The sequence below is a fragment of the Salmo trutta genome, chromosome 17 (genome assembly GCF_901001165.1).
Source record: "Salmo trutta chromosome 17, fSalTru1.1, whole genome shotgun sequence".
Classification (NCBI taxonomy): domain Eukaryota; kingdom Metazoa; phylum Chordata; class Actinopteri; order Salmoniformes; family Salmonidae; genus Salmo; species Salmo trutta.
In genome coordinates this window covers 45,879,746-45,886,861 of record NC_042973.1, presented here as the reverse complement: position 1 = coordinate 45,886,861, position 7,116 = coordinate 45,879,746, and the positions used below count along the sequence as shown (strand labels likewise).

The 7,116-nt window shown below is 39.2% G+C and overlaps 1 long non-coding RNA gene across 1 annotated transcript; it reads right to left on the bottom strand.

The window, feature by feature from the left end:
• Positions 1 to 3,930: 3,930 nt before the first annotated feature.
• Positions 3,931 to 6,798, bottom strand: LOC115152285 (uncharacterized). The gene is made up of 6 exons (XR_003867456.1): positions 6,641 to 6,798; positions 5,534 to 5,632; positions 5,347 to 5,436; positions 5,007 to 5,127; positions 4,853 to 4,924; positions 3,931 to 4,321 (listed from the first exon to the last, which is right to left on the bottom strand). It is a non-coding gene; the product is annotated as an uncharacterized LOC115152285 (long non-coding RNA).
• Positions 6,799 to 7,116: the final 318 nt, after the last annotated feature.

Below are 7,116 nucleotides of genomic sequence, written 5' to 3'. Positions count from 1 at the left end.
TGGGGTGTGTAGCTTCTCGAAGAGTGTTCTCTTCCTGAAGATGGACTGCTTCAACACCTTGGGAGTATCCAGAGTATCTAGTACGCTGGTGTGATGATGGAATATGTCCATCAGTATCAACTAGAGATTAATATTAATACACTTGTTATTCCAGTTAGGCAAATGTTAATTTATCATCAGCATGTTCCAAAGAATTCTGTTTCTATAAAGTTTTATTGAAGTTGAAAATTATCGGTGGTGTGTGTTGTTGGTTTCTTGTGAGCTATGAAGTATACCCTTTTAGTAGAATGTTTATTTCTTCATTGGATTTGTTGATTTGTTGACCAAGGAGAAGAGGTAAGTGCTGACCGGACTAATAGAAGTGAAGGTCCGATTCAAATTTGTATTAATCCGAAGGAGGCACATCTGACTCACACCTTAGTGCCATAATTCTTCACATTTTGAACACCATCTGAACTTACACACAGCCTCAACTATTTAAATGACAGAAAATGTCATATCTGCTCTCACACAGTACACTAATAGATGATTATCCCTTGGGTTTTTCACAGTCCATCATAACAAATACTTTTTGGCAACTTATGTATTGTTGTCTAAGGTTCATTCCGAAACACATTTTCTCCACCAAAGCCCAAAGCTTACTAGCATTATAAAGATATCACTCAAGTTTAAGAGGTGTTACCACATTTTTGTAGAGATTTATTGGGGCCAGTGCAAAGATCTTACATTGCACTGTAAGATCAGTCATGCATCGTACCCAGTTTCTCTCTAGAAACATGCATGAGAAAGCTGTGACTAAGCACAGAAGTATGTCTGTATCAGCTGTTCTAGAACTGGTTCAAGAAAGAAGAGCGAGAGAGAGAGCAAAGCATAGAAGGATGTTCGGTTACATATGAACACTTTCCATCATACTCTCAGGAAGGTTAGGTTAGTTAGGCTACATGTGATTGTGCATCACCATAACTGAAACAAGGCCTTCTTTCTTTCATGGTTTCACGTCATGGTGCAAGTATTTGCATAAACTGGGAAATATTTGCATACATTTCAATTTCCCTGGCTGGCAGTGTAGGGGTTAATCAGCTGAGCGCTCTCAGTTTACGCTCACTAGCAGAATCTGTCTGCCACAGCTGCTGCGCTAAGGCTAATCTTCTATCACAGAGAGCGCTGGCAACCAGAGGTGTTTCCAGAGGCCAACAAAACAGAGCAGGTTAGCCTCTAGGGTAGGTGGGACGAAATCGTCCCACCTACTCAACAGCCAGTGGAATCCCATGGCGCGTTATTCAAATACCTTAGAAATGCTATTACTTCAATTTCTCAAACATATGACTATTTTACACCATTTTAAAGACAAGACTCTCGTTAATCTAACCACACTGTCCGATTTCAAAAAGGCTTTACAACGAAAGCAAAACATTAGATTATGTCAGCAGAGTACCCAGCCAGAAATAATCAGACACCCATTTTTCAAGCTAGCATATAATGTCACATAAACCCAAACCACAGCTAAATGCAGCACTAACCTTTGATGATCTTCATCAGATGACACTCCTAGGACATTATGTTATACAATACATGCATGTTTTGTTCAATCAAGTTCATATTTATATCAAAAACCAGCTTTTTACATTAGCATGTGACGTTCAGAACTAGCATACCCACCGCAAACTTCCGGTGAATTTACTAAATTACTCACGATAAACGTTCACAAAAAACAAATTATTTAAAGAATTATAGATACAGAACTCCTTTATGCACTCGCTATGTCCGATTTTAAAATAGCTTTTCGGTGAAAGCACATTTTGCAATATTCTGAGTAGATAGCCCGGCCATCACAGGCTAGCTATTTTGACACCCACCAAGTGTGGTACTCACCAAACTCCGATTTACTATTACAAAAGTTTGATTACCTTTGCTGTTCTTCGTCAGAATGCACTCCCAGGACTTCTACTTCAATAACAAATGTTGGTTTGGTTCAAAATAATCCATAGTTATGTTCAAATATCCTCTGTTTTGTTCGTGCGTTCAAGACACTATCCGAAAGGGTAAAGGGTGACGCGCCCGACGCGTTTCGTGACAAAAAAATTCTAAATATTCCATTACCGTACTTCGAAGCATGTCAACCGCTGTTTAAAATCAATTTTTATGCAATTTTTCTCGTAAAAAAGCGATAATATTCCGACCGGGAAACCGTGTTTTAGTTCAAAGACAGAGAAAAAAACATGGGGTCGCCTCATGCACGCGCCTCAGTCTCATTGTACTCTGATCGACCACCATCCAAATGCGCTAATGTTTTTCAGCCAGGGGCTCCAAAGACATCATTCAGCTTTTTCCCGGTTTCTGAGAGCCTATGGGAGCCGTAGGAAGTGTCACGTTACAGCAAAGATCCTCAGTTTTTAATAAAGAAAGTCAAGAAGCCCAAGAAATTGTCAGACAGGCCACTTCCTGTAAGGAATCTTCTCAGGTTTTTGCCTGCCATATGAGTTCTGTTATACTCAGACACCATTCAAACAGTTTTAGAAACTTTAGGGTGTTTTCTATCCAAAGCCAATAATTATATGCATATTCTAGTTTCTGGGCAGTAGTAATAACCAGATTAAATCGGGTACGTTTTTTTATCCGGCCGTGTAAATACTGCCCCCTATCCCTAACAGGTTAGAGAAGATTCAAACCTAACCGCACACACGCACGCACACAGTCTTGTATCTGTAACCAATTTAGGACTCCTCACAAATAAATACCTTTTGAGGACCATGCTTTCAGACATCATAGAAGCACAGAAATTACACTCATGAGTTAGAAAAAAATCTATTATGAGGAAATGACGAGAAGTTACTGACTCCTTGAAAAAAGTTCACTTGTAATTTTACCAACTACTTGAAACCGTACATTGCAAATCAAATCGTATTGGTCACATACACATGGTTAGCAGGTGTTTATGCGAGTGTAGCGAAATGCTTGGAAGCTTCTAGTTCCGACCGTGTAGTAACATTTAACAAGTAATCTAACAATTTCACGACAACTACCTCATACACAAGTTAAAAGGAATAATTAACAATGTATACGTATAAATATAAGGGTGAGCGATGGCCGAACAGCATAGGCAAGATGCAGTAGATGGTATAGGGTACAGTATATACATATGAGATGAGTAATGTAGGGTATGTAAACATATAAAGCGGCATTGTTTAAGTGACTAGTGATACATTTATTACATCGAATTATTAAAGTGGCTAGAGATTGAGTCTGTATGTTGGCAGCAGCCACTCAACGCATTGCAATGCATTGCCATCATCCATGAAGAGAATGCCTCCTATGAAATCTATAAAAGCTATGCAACTGCCTACGTTGTACCTAATGGAAGCGTAAAATAATTAACAAGTTTAAATTCTCCATATTTAACGCATTCATTCTATTTTAAGACTGAAAATATTCATGTAGAATGCCACAATGATGCAACACGGATGGCAACTCAACAGCTGTAGTGTAGTTCTTCTGTAAAGTATTTAAACTGGAACAACCATTTCAGTAATGGATTCAATATATACAAGTAACAGATTAATAGTTTAGATTAGATTTTTTTTCTGTAACATTCAAAGTCTGCAGGCTTTGTATTCTTGAGACCTTAGTCACTTCAAAAGTGAACCACCCACCTGGAAAAACTTCCCCCGGACAGTGAGTGTCACGCCCTGACCTGAGAGAGCCATTTTTCTCTGTTTAGTTAGGTCAGGGTGTGATATGGGGTGGGCATTCTATGTGTTTTATTTCTATGTTTTGGCCTGGTATGGTTCCTGATCAGAGGCAGCTGTCTATCATTGTCTCTGATTGGGAGCCATACTTAGGCATCCTTTTCCCACCTGGGTTTTCGTGGGTAGTTGTTTTCCCTTTAGTTGTCTGTTGCCTGACGGAACTGTTTGCTTTCGTTTTTGTTTCTTTTTTTAAAGTGTTTCATTATAGTAATAAATATGAGCACTCAACACGCTGCGTTTTGATCCACTCATTTTGACTATCGTAACAGTGAGATAGAGGACATTCGTCATCTGCCTATGAGTTTAGGTTAAGTAAGTCCCATTAAATCCTCAGAAGTACACCAAGATAGCCAGAAGCATCTCATACACTTATTTTCTCTGATCTGCAACTATTCTGTTGTGCACATAGAACTTAACTGCTCTCCAGTCCCTGTTTACTAGTGCTTGGGGAGAAGCAGCAATGCATTTCTCACAGTCTTGTTTTCCAGGCGTTTTTCCCATTCGGATAAAATTCATCAAGGAATCAACTGCATCCACCTCTATTGTCGACCAATACCTTTTTGTTCCTTTGGCACCTTTGGAAAGAGATGGCATTATGAATGACTACATTAAATAAAGGTTGACTACAATACAGTACCTGAACATCTCTCTGTATTAACTCTACAAGGTTACAGCTGTATCTGCAGAGAGCGTGTTTTGATTAAACTAACAATCCCAACTAAATAACTACAAAGATAAGGATATGAGAGGAGAATGCCTTGATATCAGCATTTCACAGACTCGATCTGTATGGAATCTAAGCCCAACAATCTGTTTGCAATGTAAACCTTCTAATAAAAGCAATACCTATTAAATCAAGTTCCCTCCCTCAAGAAAAGCAATGTAAAGCGTGGTAATCCTTCTGTGTTATCATCTATCCTGACACACTAGTTCCAGATCTAACATCTTGACTTGTGTCCAATCCAAACTGAACCGTTCTGTGCTGGCATGGTTGGAAATACACTAACTGATAAAGACAGGATTGATCTGGACCAGCACAGTACGGCCATAAGTTGCCACTACAGAGTGAAAATGCACTGACTGAAGGCAGCAGGAAACATGCTTACCGTGTGAGCCTCTCTTTTGTCCCAGCTTTCCCTTGGTCATTGGCTGTTTAGCCCGATTCGCTGACATCTCTCCTGGAAAACATCAGTGGAAAACATGTCGAAAAGGACATTGTAATTAAGAATAGGTCCATGTGTATGTAAGGTATAGGCATACCGGTCAGATTTTCTTCATAGAAATTGCCTTCGTCTGATGGCCCTGGGACACAACCATCTTCACTGTTGTCAATACTGGTTATTGAGTCATCAGTCTTGTATCCAAGCATAGCTTTGGTCAACTGTATTGCAGAAAAAAAGGATCTTGGATAACTAGACAGATATCAAAGTATTTGGACACTAGTACATTTTGATTACTTATGGCTCTGTGCTCCTCTACTTTACATTTTCTTATAATACAATGAATATGGGATGGAAGTGCAGACTTGCCTGTCTTTGATTTACAAAGCTGATTCACAAGAACTTACAGTATGTGCTGGTGTTGAATGACACTAACTTACGTATACGCTGTCTGTTCTGATCAACGGCGGTGCATCATCCAACACATGGACTATCGACCCAGAGGTACTGGCAGCCTAGGTGTCTGACATCTAAGGATACAATAAAATGAAATTAGCCATGTGCAAATTAGGCAATTGAATATGATTCAACCATCCCCAGTATCCTCATTCTAAACAACTGACAAACCTGAGCTTCGGGATTTATTATTTCCTTTTCAAATCTGGCCTACAAGTTGAATTACGTTTCTTTTAGAGTTTCCATGCATCTTCTTAGCCTCTGCAGTGCCTTTGTAAAGGAAGACAAGTTTCAAAAAGAATGGTTGAGACTTAAAAGAATGACAAGATTGCTCGGCACACAACAAAGGGGATGGGCTGGGGGACACCAATGACTGTTATCATTGACTGATAGAGGTCCTACAAACATATATTACAATTTCCTTTTTTAAGACAACTTTCAAGGTAAAAAAGCAAGTATAAGCATAAGATAAGCACATTATGCAAGTTCCTGGATGCAACTAAAGCTGATCTGCTTTTATGGATGGACTAAACGAGAAACAGTATGAGTGACATGGCTAAAGCAAGGCATGTGAATTGGCACAGCCCTACCAAATGTTACACTTTCCACAATCCTTATTCCTGTTGTGGTGTTACACTCTTGTACGTGCAAGCCAAAATAACTAGCAACTTATTTCTCTTTGGGTAAGAAAGGGCGATAAAAAAACTGCCAAAACTTCAATAAAATAATTTAATGGGGGGATTTATTTAAATATTCCAGCACACATGCATGCTTACGACTTGACAAAACAGATGAAAAGGAACTGGCTTTTCTAGCTAACTTGTAAACCAATTCAAGTTACACTAGCAATATTATTTTCCAATGCATGTAACATTGGGTTAACCACAATCATGTATTCTGAATCAAAGACATGTTACCAATTATGCTAAACTAGCACGCTAACCGCTAGCTAGCACGCTAATCATTAGCTAGCAGGCTAATCATTAGCTAGCAGGCTAATCATTAGCAAGCAGTAAATAAGTAGAAGGTAAAAACATGCAAAGTAACAATTGCACATTAATGAATTGTTTGGATAACCCCACCAATTTCATTCTCATGACGCAGTATATCTGACACAATGTGGCTTTCAGACATTGTCAATGCATGTTGGATTCCACCGAAAGACATACATGAGCTAACATTAATTACAAATAAAGACAACGGGAACATGCTTGCTTGCCAATACACCAAATACAATTTTAGTTAAAATATTGGTTAACAGTTTAGTTAATAGCTAACCTTCTTGCAGGAATGTGAACGTCTACAACCATCCTCCTCTTCATTAAAAAACGTGCTGCACAGCTACTTTTGTTGTGATCATGCTCAGAGAGAGACAGGCTTGCCAGGTCAATTCCACATTTCTAGTAAATCTAGAAAACCCGCGTTCAAAGCCTGAAAACGATCACAATTTCAGCAGAATACAGGTGTAACAGTGTAGGTTCCGTCCCTTCTCTTCGCCCCAACCTGGGCTCGAACCAGGGACCCTTGCACACATCAACAACTGACACCCCACGAAGCATCATGAACAACCAATTCAGGTCTCAGAGCGAGTGACGTCACCGATTGAAACACTATTAGCGCGCACCACCGCTAACTAACTAGCCATTTCAAATCGGTTACACAGGGAATTAATGGATTTTTTAAAAATACCATGTTGGTAATGGTGCAATATAGAAGTAGTATTAAAATATTGCACCCAGCGACCAAAACTTTTA